This window comes from Antechinus flavipes, chromosome 5 (assembly GCF_016432865.1).
Source record: "Antechinus flavipes isolate AdamAnt ecotype Samford, QLD, Australia chromosome 5, AdamAnt_v2, whole genome shotgun sequence".
Lineage (NCBI taxonomy): Eukaryota > Metazoa > Chordata > Mammalia > Dasyuromorphia > Dasyuridae > Antechinus > Antechinus flavipes.
In genome coordinates, this window is record NC_067402.1 from 75456230 (window position 1) to 75469786 (window position 13557).

The following is a 13557-nucleotide window of genomic DNA, read 5'->3' on the forward strand; positions in this document are numbered from 1 at the left end:
ATTCCTTATGAGAATTTCAAGAAACAGATACTTCACTTATCATTAGCCCCATTTTACTGAGGAAAAAGAAAGAAAAGATTTACCCTGGGTCACACAACTAATGTGTCAAGTTTAAACTCAGATCTCTCCAGGTAGGCCTTTCCACCGAGCCATAGTGGTTCTCTAAATATCTGCTGTGTGCAGACAGTTATTGATGGAAGTTCATACAAAGGAAGTAGAAGACATAATTTCTGCCATTAATAATTTAACATTTAATGGAAGAAACAAGATCAGTGTATGATGAGGTAAAAGTAAGTAGAGATTTGTCTGTCCATGCTAAGAAACTGCTATATAGTGATTGAAGTGATCAGTTAGGTAAGATTAAGCTTGGATAGTTTTATAAACAAATTTGGAGAAAGAGAACCATATGAATTTATTTAGGTTTATCCACAGAAGTTGTATTTTTTCTTTCCTTTTTTGCCACTGCAATTCATGAAACTATTTGCTAAGGTAAAGAGGTGTTGTATTCTGCATCAGTCTAGGGAATACTGACACAAATTAAATAATAGAACTTTTGAAGCATGGAAGTAATAAGTATTAAAGAATATTGTTTATAGAATCAAAGGGACCACTGAGGGCAATGGGTCCAATTCCCCTACCTAATATTGGTCTCTTTCATAACAATCATAGCAAGTAGTCATGTGGCCTCTGGTTTAATGCCTCTAGTCATGTAAAACTCATTAACTCATAAAGTACCCATTCTGTTTTTGGACAGTTCTAATTGTTAAAAAGTAATTTTTCATATTGAGCTGAAATCTGTCTCCCTAGAATAGGTACCCTGTAATTCCAGCCTTATCTAGTCTCTCTTGGACATAATAAACCTTTAAATATATGTAGACAGTGATCAGTGTGTAAGTTATCCAAAAACATTTTCAAAAACATGCCATGTTCCATTCCATCAATTCTTCATAGGACATCTTTTCTCGCTCTGAATCGTCATCCTTTCTCTTATTTAGAAGTTTTTTTTAAAAAAAGTTCTTTAAAATGTGGCTTCCTGAACAGAATGTAATATTCTTAACATGGTGGCATGCATCACCAGAACTCCTGTTTTTCTTGCTCTGGACACTGGAGAGCAGTTAAATAGTCCAAGACTGCATTAGATTTCTTTTTTGAGGTATGTGGGGGGATTGCTTCATGTTATTGGCTTCTACTGAACCTGCTTTCAGTTTTAGCTACTAATTCTTTTTTTCATATGAATTGCTATTAAACCAGATCTCCTGTGTCCAATACAGACTCACTAATCTAGTCTGTCAAGATCTTTTTCCTACTTTGGTTCTTTTACCTAGCATTATAGCTATCATTTCTAGATTTATGCCATTTGGATCTTTGTTGAACGTGTTCTTTCTACATCCTTATCCAAGTAAGAGATACAAATGTTGAATGAGACAGGACATGTCTCTAATGACCTTTCTTCAATTTGGGATCAGTCCCTTAGTCAATATTTTTTGGGTATAGTCAACAAGCTATGGAAACTGCCAAATTTTATCCATTCATTTTCATTAGTTTTGTCCACCAGGATATCAGAATGACTTAACTCAAAAATATTTATTAATTTCCTATAATATGTTACTCAAGACAAAGACTATTTAATTTTTGCTTTTGGGTCTGGGGATTAAAATGCAAAAATGAAATAGTCTTTGTCTTGAGCAACATAATTTTCTACTAGAGAGAAAAGATGCATTAAACGACTCTCTGAAAATCAGATCTACTTTTTTCAAGCTGTTCATTTAGTAGTCTAATAATTCTGACCCAAAAGAAGAAATGTGCTTTATTTGACATGATTAGTTAACCTATCCTGTCTTCTCTTTCAAATACTTTAATAATTAAACTAGTTAATAATCCATATAGAATTGGAAGTTGATAACAAGCTTGCTAAGCTTGGAAACTACCTTAAGCTTTTTTGAAAACTGTTCAATCTGTTCAACTCCTAGTAGAATGTAAACCACTTTAGGGTAGGGAACTAATTTTTATTCTGTCCTTGTATTCTTTATAAACAGCCAATGCCTAATAAATGCCTGTCAGATTGTATGGGAAAGCATGAAGATAAACATGATCAAAGTTATCTAGTGTTATCAAAGCTAGTAGTGGAAGCCATTCCTTACCCCTCTCCCTTACCTCATAGGTCACAAACAAAGAAACAAATGTTTCTAGGATGGATTGTTTCTCCACTGAGGTCATTCTAATACTCTCTTTGGTTTTGAAACTATTTTACTGAAGCTTTCAGGTGGGAAAATGGATTCATTCAAACATATCATAATAGTTACCTGCATCAGCATCACACTGAAGCAAACAAAGACTCACAGATTGTCTGACATACCCTTTGATCATATAGATATCCACCTCCAGAATGCTTACAGGGAGGGGGACACACTTTGTTTCTAGATCCTAAGGAGCAGTTCTAGAAAGAGTTGGACCCAAATTTTCTTGGAAGGCATAGCCTCCATCCAGGTAGATTCTTTGTTAAATACATAAATAAAACCAATAACAGAAATGCTAAAGCAATAAAAGACAGACTTCAAACAAGAGGAGCAGAGAAGAGAGGAAGTGGGAGAAAATGTTCTCCCAGATGACTTTTTTTTGGGAGGGGAGAGAATAAACAATTCTGGAAATATGGTCTCCATGTTCCCTCTGGTAAGCCTGTTTGGAGCTGAAAAAGGGAGCACAGCTAAACCTCCTGAGGTAGGGAAGCAAATTAACACAACCACAATAGAAAACTGGGCAGGCATACTGGAGGGTAAAAGACATATGGAACTCAGAAGCCTAGGAACAAATAAAACAGGCAGTTGCAGTCATCTGAGAGTACCCTAAAGGAAATGTTCTATGGGGTTTTGCTGATACTTGGTCTGAAAACCTGTAAATGAGGAATGCAGGAGTAGCTGCAGCATAGGAAAGTGTTTTTCTTCTTTTGAATGGAAGCCTTTTCTGTAACTAACATTGAATAAAGGAATCTCTAATGGCTTTTTAAAGAGCGATGTCTCTGCTACCTATTAGTTGCCCAGAGGAAAGCTTTGCTATATATAGAAAGAGCTGGGATTTTGAACCCCCAAAGCTCCTATATCATGAGTCAAAAAAAGGACGATTGCTCCCCAATCCCATCCAAAAATAAAGAGGAAAATAATTTAAAGCTCGAACATTCTGAGAATACTAAGGACATTTCCCTTCCTTGCTTATTGGTTCATCATTGCATTACAGGAATTGAGGAATTATTGTGTACAGAATCTGTCTATAAAAGGACACATCACAATCTTATTAGCCTCAGAAAGGGAAATTTACTCTTGAAAATGTAGAGAAGTTTCACAGAAAAGATTAGGAAAAAATCCATAAGACAAAAGATAAAATCATAAAAGACTAAAACTAGAGAAGAGAGCAGAAGGAAGAAAACAAATATTATGAATGTGAAGCAGTAGGAATAGGCAGGTCTTTCATGAATGGTTTGCATTCCCCGAGAGTCAGTCAGATATGAAAAATCAATTGTAAGATTGAAAGGTAAGGAGGACTATATGAAAGTATCTAGGGAACTTATTTACTATATAAAAAGAATCAAGGCTTACTTCTCCTTTCTTTACCTCTTTTCTCATGTTTTAGTTTTTAAGAGAATAATCAAAATTTTTTTTGTGAAGAAAAAAGGTCTTTTTTTAAACTCTCAAATTTTGTGATTCATATTTTATTTTATTTTTTACTATTTTGTCTTTTTTCCCCCTCAATCTCTTTATATTCTGTAGAAATGATGCTTGAAATAGTGGGACAAAGGCCAGTCTTGGAGTTAGAAAGAGTTGGCAAAATTTGAAATCCGTCTTCAAGCACTGCTTCAAATCCCTCTAAAGTGATAATCCTACAAGTCACTTACCTTTCAATGTCCTGGGCAACTCTCTGACAATAAATTACAGAGGAGCTGTCCAATGGACCAATAAAAGGTATTTCCATGTTAAGAATTCCTTACCTGTGAAACTAACATGCTCCATATATGACTGCTGATGGAGAAGCTATAAGTTCAAAGTAAGGTTGTAGAGACAATGAATGAAATAAGATGAGTATTTTTATAGAACATTTGTATTGTGGTTATTATTTATTCATATCATAAAATCCTAGATTTAGAGCTATAAGGGAGATCATTGTATCCAACCCCTGCATTTGATGAAAAAAAAAATGAACCCAGACAGTTGACTTTCCAATGATCACATAGGTAGCAAGGAACAGAGACAGAATTCAAGCTTAGGGCCTTTAACTACAAATGATAATTTTCATGATTGCAAAATGCTGATGATTATACAAGGTCATGAAACTAATACAGACTATAAATTAGTTATGAAGTCAAAGAAGAGAAAAGTCAAGGACATATAGTATGTATTCATGTGATACCTTAATTGTCAAAAAGATAGGTCTGGATAAATAATTATATATGAGATTTTTCTCTGAAATGATGAATTTCCAGGCTATTTGACATTTGACAGACATTCATAGTTCTTTTTTGGAAGGCAGTATGATTATACTGCTTACAAAATTATGCAAATGTCCTAGATTTTCCTTCCCTGAAACCATCTTTTTCCCTCTTATGGACTGAATAATGACACACAATAAGACAGTTTCCCCCCTTTCCCACACCTGTTCTAGAAATCTGGCCTCTCTTGGTTTGGCCTCAATCCGTTGATATAAGCCAGGGTAGCAAGGGCATAAGGTGACAGGACAGAGTCATTCTGCAGAACTGAGACCCTCAAGCTAAAAACCCCACATGATATGAACTCACCAGGTTGGACACACAGGAGGGTGAATCCAAACACAACAAAAATCTCCTCTGGCTCATGCTGCTTCAAAGCCCGTTGCCGAATAAATTAAAATCTTTGACCCACTTCCCTCAGGTAGTGCTCCAGTTGCGATGTACACAGAAGGCTGGGCATTTTATTCAAGCATTGACTCTTTGTAAATTAAAAAAAATTATCAGGAAGACTATAAATATTTTTATTTCATAATTAGATGGCATAGTACAAAAATCATTCCAATTCTCTCTTTTTTGGAACAGGGGAATTGCAAAAGAGTAGGTTAATAAAGTGTGTTGAATTTAAAATATTGGTAGCTTATTACAAAACAGATAAAAAAGATTAAGATGTTATTATTTATCTAATTGTGGAAAAATGTTATGGCTCCTTAAATGTCCCTAGGACTCTAACTTGCTTGCCTGAGGATGTTTCGCTATTTGAATATGGTATTCATTGTCAAAAGCTTTAGGCATTGGGACATGCAGTCATTATTTTTATAAAGAACAAGGGCACATTCTCAGTTATAAAATTACTAAGTCCAGTGGTTCTCAAACTTTTGTTTTCAATATATATCCTATTAAAAATTATTGAGGATCTCTCCAAAGTGTTTTTGTTTATCTGGATTATATTTATAGACATTTACCATATTGGAAATAAAAACTATTTTTGAATTTGTAGACCCTCTAAAAGGGCTTTAGAGATCCCCAGGATTCTCTAGACCATACTTTGAGAACCACTGACTAAGTCATAATGATTGGTTGTTGAATTATTAGTAAGAAGCAATGTGGTATTTTTGGAAGGAATGCTAGACCTTAGTTCAAATCCTTCCTCTGATACTAGCTGTGTGATTGAGGAAGTTACTTAATCTCTCTCAATCTTTCAATGTTCTCATCTGTATAATGGGAATAATAATATAAAGTACTTACTTCAAAGGTTTATTGTGACAGTTCAATGAAATAAGCTATATAAAAGTATTCATATACTCTGAAGCCTTTTATAAATGTCAATTCTTATTATCCAAAACAACCAAATGGTAGCTTGAACACATGTGAAATATGTCAATTTCCTATAAGGAATAAATTCTGATGCTAAGGGTAGTAAGTTTTTCATTTAGTTGAACTTCTGCTCAAATCATTTAGTTTTTCTTCTATTAAATGTCCAAAATGAGATCAATGCTTGGGGAAAATACTCCTTATTCTAATGTTTTCTACATGAACATGGGTCATTAGTTAGTATCTTCAAGGGAATTCCTTGAAACTAGGTACACAATAAAATAGGTAGGCTCTGAAGTCAATTATTAGACAATGCAATGTCTTATTCTCACTTTAAACTGAATAATATATTCATTAGTGTAGAAATAAATAAATTGATTTTATTCACCAAAAATTTACTAAGAATCTATTATTAGCCAGCTACTATTATTAGCCAGCTACTGTGACAAGGGCTGGAAATATAATGATGATGATGATGATAAAAACAGTTCTTGTCTTCAAGAAACTTAATTTCTACTAAAGAGTAGTACACATTTGCAAATCATTAAACAATGCAAAAGGGAGAAGAGTATTAGATTCTGGGAAGAATAGGGAAGGCTTTAAGTAGGAAGCAAAGCTTAAATTGAATCTTTGGTTAAGGAGAGAGTCCCTTAGTGGAAGATATGGATAATGTACAAAAATGGGACATGACACTTTGAGTTTGGCAACTCCTAGTGATCCAATTTGGACTATACACAATTACAGTGTGAAGGGGATTGGTATAAAATAAAGCTGGTGAGATAAGTTAGAATCAGATTGTGGATAGCCTTAAAAGTTTATACTTTATTCTAGATTTAACAGGAAGCCAAAAAAGATTTTTGATCATTCTATGCTCAAACCTATGCCTTAAAAAAGATTATTTTGGCAACTGGTGAGGGATAGATTTTAAGTTGTGAGAAGCTGCCATTAGGGAAATCAGCGAGGGAACTATTACAGTACTCCAGGGAAAAAGTGATGAATGCTTGAACCAGGGTGATGGCAGTGTGAATATAAACAATGGATGACTATAGGATATGTCCTTACAGGATTTAGCAATAGCATATGGGGTTTGTAAAAAGAGGAAGACTAAATGATTGCACTTGTGAACCTCGTTGATCAGGAAGATGGTTATTCTTTCTTTTTTTTTATAGCTTTTTATTTACAATATATATGCATAGGTAATTTTTCAGCATTGACAGTTGCAAATCCTTTTGTTCCAACTTTTTTCCTCCTTCCCCCCACCCCTTCCTCCAGATGGCTGGTTGACCAATACATGTTAAATATGTTAAATACAATATATGTATACATATCCAAACAGTTATTTTGCTGTATAAAAAGAGTTGGACTTTGAAATAGTGTACAATTAGCCTGTGAAGGAAATAAAAAATGCAGGCAGACAAAAATAGAGGGATTGGGAAGTCTATCTAGTGGTCCATAGTAAGATGGTTATTCTTTCAAGTGAAGTAAGGAAATGTGGAAGAGGTGAGTTTTGAAAATAGATTTTTATAAAGCATTTATATAGTGTTTTAAGGTTTGCAAAATGTGTTAATAATTTGTCCATTTGGTCCTTACAGCAATCTTTGGAAGTAGGTGTTAAGTGCTATTATTATCCTCATATGACAGGTGAGGAAACAGACTAGGAAGTTAAATAAGTTAGGGATTGAATAGCAAGGTTATAAGTGTCTGACACAAGAGTTGAACTGAGGTTTTCTTCCAGTCTCCACATCTAGTGTTCTATTCACTTACCAGAGTGTTGGCATGCTAATTTTCAATAAAAGAATGAATAAAAACTTTATCCCCATGTAGAAAGCATGGGGATAAAAATAGTAAATAAGACAATATTTGCTTTTAAAGGACTCATTTGGAAGAAATAACACATAATATGTTTACCTTCAGGGAAGAGGAAAAGGTCCAGTGGTAGTTAGGGTATAGCAGTAAGCCAGATTATATTATGTTTTCTTTCAAACTGTTCCTACTGATAAAATTATATAAACTTCTCATGTTGAAACATGGTGATATGAACTCTATTTTATGGCACTTTGCTTTCTGTGATTGCTGAAGAGGCACATTTAGGTGGAGCTGTCCAGTAGGTTGTGGTCTGGTATGGGAGAACAGGCTCTCTCTAGATAGGTACAAATTAAAAAAAAAAAAAACAAACTTGTAAAGTGTGGTCCTGTCAAACTTCTCTTAGAGTATATATACCATACATGCAATGAACATATGGTATTCTTTGGTTGGGCTGAGTCCATGCCTTAATTGTTTTTGTGGCTTACTGAGCACCAGGAGCAATACTTTGCATATGGAAGAAATTAAATAATTTTTGTTGAGTAACAAATATGTTGTTGAATGTCTGATAATGAATGAGTGAACTTGGACACTGTCAAACATAGTGAATACGTTTCATAAAGATTAAGTTAATTATCTTGTATAACTCTTGTTTTTTAAAGTAGAAATGATCTCTGAATGACTTCACCATTAGATAAACATGACCCAGTCAGTATAGGCTAAAATCCCAGCCAAAGGAGCAAATGTTAATGGTATATAATTAGAAGAGATGTTAGCAGTCATTTAGTCCATCTTATAATTCAGAAGATGAGGAAACTGAGGCTCAAAAGAAGTGAATTGATCTACATGTTTAATAAAGAGCTAAAATATGGCCATATACAAGTCTTCTGGCTTTAGATGCATCATTTTACATGTGTTACTAAGAAAAAATAGAAAATAAGTTTAAATTAAATGTTTTTTCACCCCTTTATTGCTTTCCTTTTTTGAGACAATCAAGGTTGAGTGACTTGTCCAAGGTCACATAGCTAGCAAGTATCTGACATTGAATTTGAACTCTGGTCCTCCCACTTCCAGGACCGCTGCTCTCTCCACTATATCACCTAACTGCATCTTCATTTCATATTTATCATCTTTGTTAGCCATTTACCTGAAAGGATTGTTATCAGGGTCAAATGAGATAATGTTTGTAAAGCATGTGGTACAGGACTTGAAATATAGTAGGTGGTTAATAAATGCTTATTATCTCTCCCTTTTCCTTAGGTTTTCATATTACCTGGTAGAATAAGTTTAGCAATAGGGATTCTTTAGGCTGGCAGTTATAAAGAGAATTTATTGATTATAAGGTCCTAAGGGATGTTAAGAGTTGTGTCCTCATTTGATAGATAAAAAAACTGATGTTTGTAAAGATTAAATGAGATTAAGATCAAAGAGGTAGCGAGTAGTAGGGTTATGATTTGAATCCAGGTGCTTTAAATCCACATCCAGTACTCTTTGTACTTGTCCTGAATGCTTGTCAAATAGCAGATTTGAAAAGGAAAGCCTATTCACTCAGTAGGGCAGGTGAGCCCTATTCAAATTGTATTATCTACGAAATTAAAGATCGCCACTCATATCTGACCTGTATAGATAATTAGCACATCTATGTCAGAGGCAGATTTTTCAACCTAGACCTCTCTGACTTCAGAGTCAGCTGCTACCACTCTAGACAGCCTCTTTTTGTATCAGTAATGCATTGCTAATATCATAACTGCCCATCTACCTTAATGGGAAAGGGAAATGAATGCTTGTCTCACTATCTGCCCCTTTAAAAATATTAAGAACAAAAATGAAATTATAAAAATAGATTGCCTCTCTTGCTCAAATACCATTGTATACTTCATGTACAAATACCTATGTAATCCTCTTTAGAATGATGTTTGCATTTGAATATGGCACTTAGCACAAATCTTGTCAGAATCACTCACCTTAAAAATGATTTCATCTTTTCTTTGTAGGAAAGAACAAGATAGCTAACATTTTATTGATCCCTTTGTTTTGTCTTGCTCTTTTGACAAGCCCAGAAGCCCTAAGCATGGAGCTGTAACATGGCTAACAAATCAAGTACTGACAGCTAAAGAAGAGGAAAAAATGAAAAGATTATAATTATTTGGTTAATAATGAAATCTCATACAGAGTTGTCTTCAGGCTATGGTTGATCAGGGCCTGAACTTTGTATCTTACCTCCTTTGACACTCTCTCATTTTACTGGGTGCAGAGTCGAAGGAGGGAAGAAGGGAGAGTCAGGAAAAAAAAATAACCCTATCTTTATATATTTCTATACATACATGTCTATCCATATATGTACATATATGTCCATACATATGGTGTGTATATAGACATATATGTATGTATACACATATGTATATACTCACATATACATATGTGTATGTTTGTATTTGTATATATATTTATATCTATATCTTTATATATCACAGTGGTATACCTGCAGCTAGGTGGTATAGTGGGTATAGTATCAGGCCCAGGGCCAGGAAGATTCATCTTTCTAAGTTCAAATCTGGTCTCAGACACTTACAAACTGTGTGATTCTAAGCAAGTCACTTAACACCATCATCTTAGTTTCCTCATCTGTAAAATGAGCTGGAGAAGGAAATGACAGACCACTCTAGCATTTTTTAATATAAAAAATAGCTTATGTGGTTTTATCACAAAGGGAAGCAGGAGAATAGGAGGAATAGAAAGTAGGCAGAACCAAGATATTTATGTAAGTTTTGTTCATTTGGAGTCAGTATGAATCAGTTTGAATTGGCCCTGTGGTTATTGACACAGAAGTATTCTGGGTTCACTCATGGCATTATCAACAAAGGATCACTGGTATGTCAAATTTGAGCAACACTCATTCCAAAAACTGATTGGCTGAGTTTTACTCCCAGGTTATTTCAGCCTCTCCTGGATGATAAGGGAGCTCAAGCAAATCAAGGTGATAAATAAACTCATTATTCATTTCATTTCTACATTTCCTACTAGATATCATATCCACAATAACTATACATAGCAAAGTTTAAAAAATATCCAAGTAAATACACATACAATCCAGTAAAAATACGTACAAGAACAAATAACAATACATATTGAAAGAACTTTCTCAGTAGGAACAACCTATATCTATTCAATTAAAAGAATTCCAGATCTCATCCAAGAAAAAAATAAAATTCCCCAAAGTCCTTGGTACAACAAGCTGAGAATAGAGTCAGGACAGGGATTGTTAGCTCCTTTATACTAGCTTCTTTCCAGAGTCTTTCTCTCTTTTCAGTATCCTGAAGAGAAGTTGGCATAATGGATATTTTTTTCTCAAAATTTAAGCTAGACAAACCAAAGATCTCTCTCTTGTCTCTTCCTTACTAACTTTGATTGATCTCCACCAAATAAGAGAGTTCCCTACCAACGGCTTTGAGCTTAGTCTACATTTATAGAGTAGTTCTTAGCACAAGCATCTACTTAATAAATGTTTATTTCCTTTCTTTACAAGCCGCCTATGGAAAATGTAAGTATTCTTGTATCCAGCCTATATATAAGTAAATTTAAGCTTATATATATTAAACCATCCTAGTATTTTGCCAAGAAAATTCCAAAAGCGGCCATGAAGATATGAGTACAATCGGAAAAAATGATTAAGAGACTGGAGAAAATTGAAAACAAAAGGTGTGATGTTACCTTTCAAAGCATCATAGACTTAGGGCAGAGAGTTATATTTTAAATCATTTTACCCAGTAATCCTTAACCTGAAATCTATATTCTTTTTAAGTGGAGAAAAAATGCATCTTTTAATTTCATTAACATCTAACTCTAATTGAATATATTTTCAGTTATTTTAAGACATGATTCTAAGAAGGGACCACTAGACTGCAAAAGGAATCCATGACTCAAAAGTTTCAGAACTCTGATCTAGTTCAATCTTTTCCTTTTCTAGGTGAGCAAACAGCACTAGAAATATGAAATGGCCTGTTGAATGTCATTCAGGTTTGTATATGACAGAACTAGGATGCGAATTGAGGTCCTTGAATTTCAAATACCATGTTCTTTCCACTGGCCCTCATCTAATTTACTCCGTATTACTTCTTGCAAAGCTGATGCCTGCAGTGCCCCTCTCCAGTTATGTGGATGCAGCAGGAGCACGGGTTTCTGTTATGGTTTACTATCATCTGGGGGACCATTGTTTCTGAAATACAGTTTCTAGCTTTAAATATTCAATCTATAGTCACCATTTGTGCTTAGTACTTTCAAAAGCAAGGAGAGGAGTAACTGAAAAAGATTCAGATACAATTACAGAAAAAAGGGACTATCTGTTACTATGTTGCATTTCACTGACTATCAGGCAAGCTATCTGGGTTGGGAAAATTGTGGTTGTGTTTTATATGTACTTTGCTTAACTCTATAATCCCAATTATGGGAAAGTCTATGGGTATTGCTTTGTTTGTAGTCCCAAACAAGAATCAGGTTTCAGATTTAAAATCTTTTGAGCATTTTATAAGATATTTGTATAAAGTGTTGTGAACACTGGAAATGGAGTCTGGAAAGCTTAGGTTCAAATATGACCTCCAACACTTACAATGTGTGACTGTGGATAAGTCACTCTCTTTGTAGTCCACTTTCCTCTATAAAATGAAGGAATTGGATTTGAATGGTTTTGTGGTTTGAGGGTTTAGTGATATTGAGATCTTATTGTATCCATTTGAAATTTGTCTTTATTATGGTAAGATAATTTTATCATGTGTTCAGGGATTGAGGTCCTCTGATTTTTGGTTCACAGCCTTCAGAACCCAGTGATACAATTTAGAATTTTATGATTTAGACACTAGAGGGAAGCACTTGATTGAGCTAAATTCATCTTTAGCCTAGAAATAAAGAAATTCCAAATGCAGGCTTTCTCACAGACTTTTTGAAAGAAGGACTAAAATGGGAATAGATTCATAAGGGAAAATGAACAATGAGTTTTGTTCTCCTTGTAATGGATATAGTTACGGTTCAGAGCACATGTTATGATTTGTGGTGTTGTTTGGTGGTTTCAGTCATGTCTGAATCTTCATGACCCCTTTTGGGATTTTCTTGGCAAAGATACGAGGAGTGGTTTACCGTTTCCTTCTCAAGTTCATTTTATAGATGAGAAAACTAAGGTAAATGGGGTTAAGTGACTTGCTTACAGTCACACAGCTATTAAGCATATGAAGCTGGATTTGAACTCACCAAGATGAATCTTTCTGACTCCAGACCCCACATGCTGTACCATCTATATGGCATATGGCATATGGCTTATGAACAGCTGGTATAGTATCTCTTAAAGAAATTCTTTTAGGCACATTTTCCTCCATATGATATCCATTCAGCTAAATCTGCCTTGTCTATACTGTGAAATCATAGAGGTATGAAATGGCACATCCCTCTAGTCTTGGAATCCTGGTCCCATTGACTCTAATTCTAGAACTCAGGTTCTCAGGGAGCAAGAACTGTTTGCTTGCCATACTTCTTGGTAAATTAGGAATGCTAAATGCATTTGTGTGTTTTTAGCTATTTTACAAATCATCTACAGAATTATAAAAAATGTTCTATCTATTTAAATGTCTGGCAAAGTTGTATTGCAGCCTAGGATGATAATAAGATAAATAAGAAAAACCTGCTACTATTTAAAATATGGCCTCTACATGTCCAGATGACCTGTTTTTTGGTTTATCTAATTTTTGCTTGTGTTTTTTATCTCATATGGAAAAATCCACTATTGCAACATTACTTATTGAAATAATATGAGGTAGCGCCAGTCAGAGAATTTATACCTTCTAGATAAGGTAAAATAATGCTTTTCAAACTTTGTCAATAAATAACAATTACTAAGGTAGGGGGCGGTAAATGATGCATTTACCTAATTTCTACAGTACAAGGAAGCCTACTCAGTGGCTTCCCTTCAATTTTATGCATCT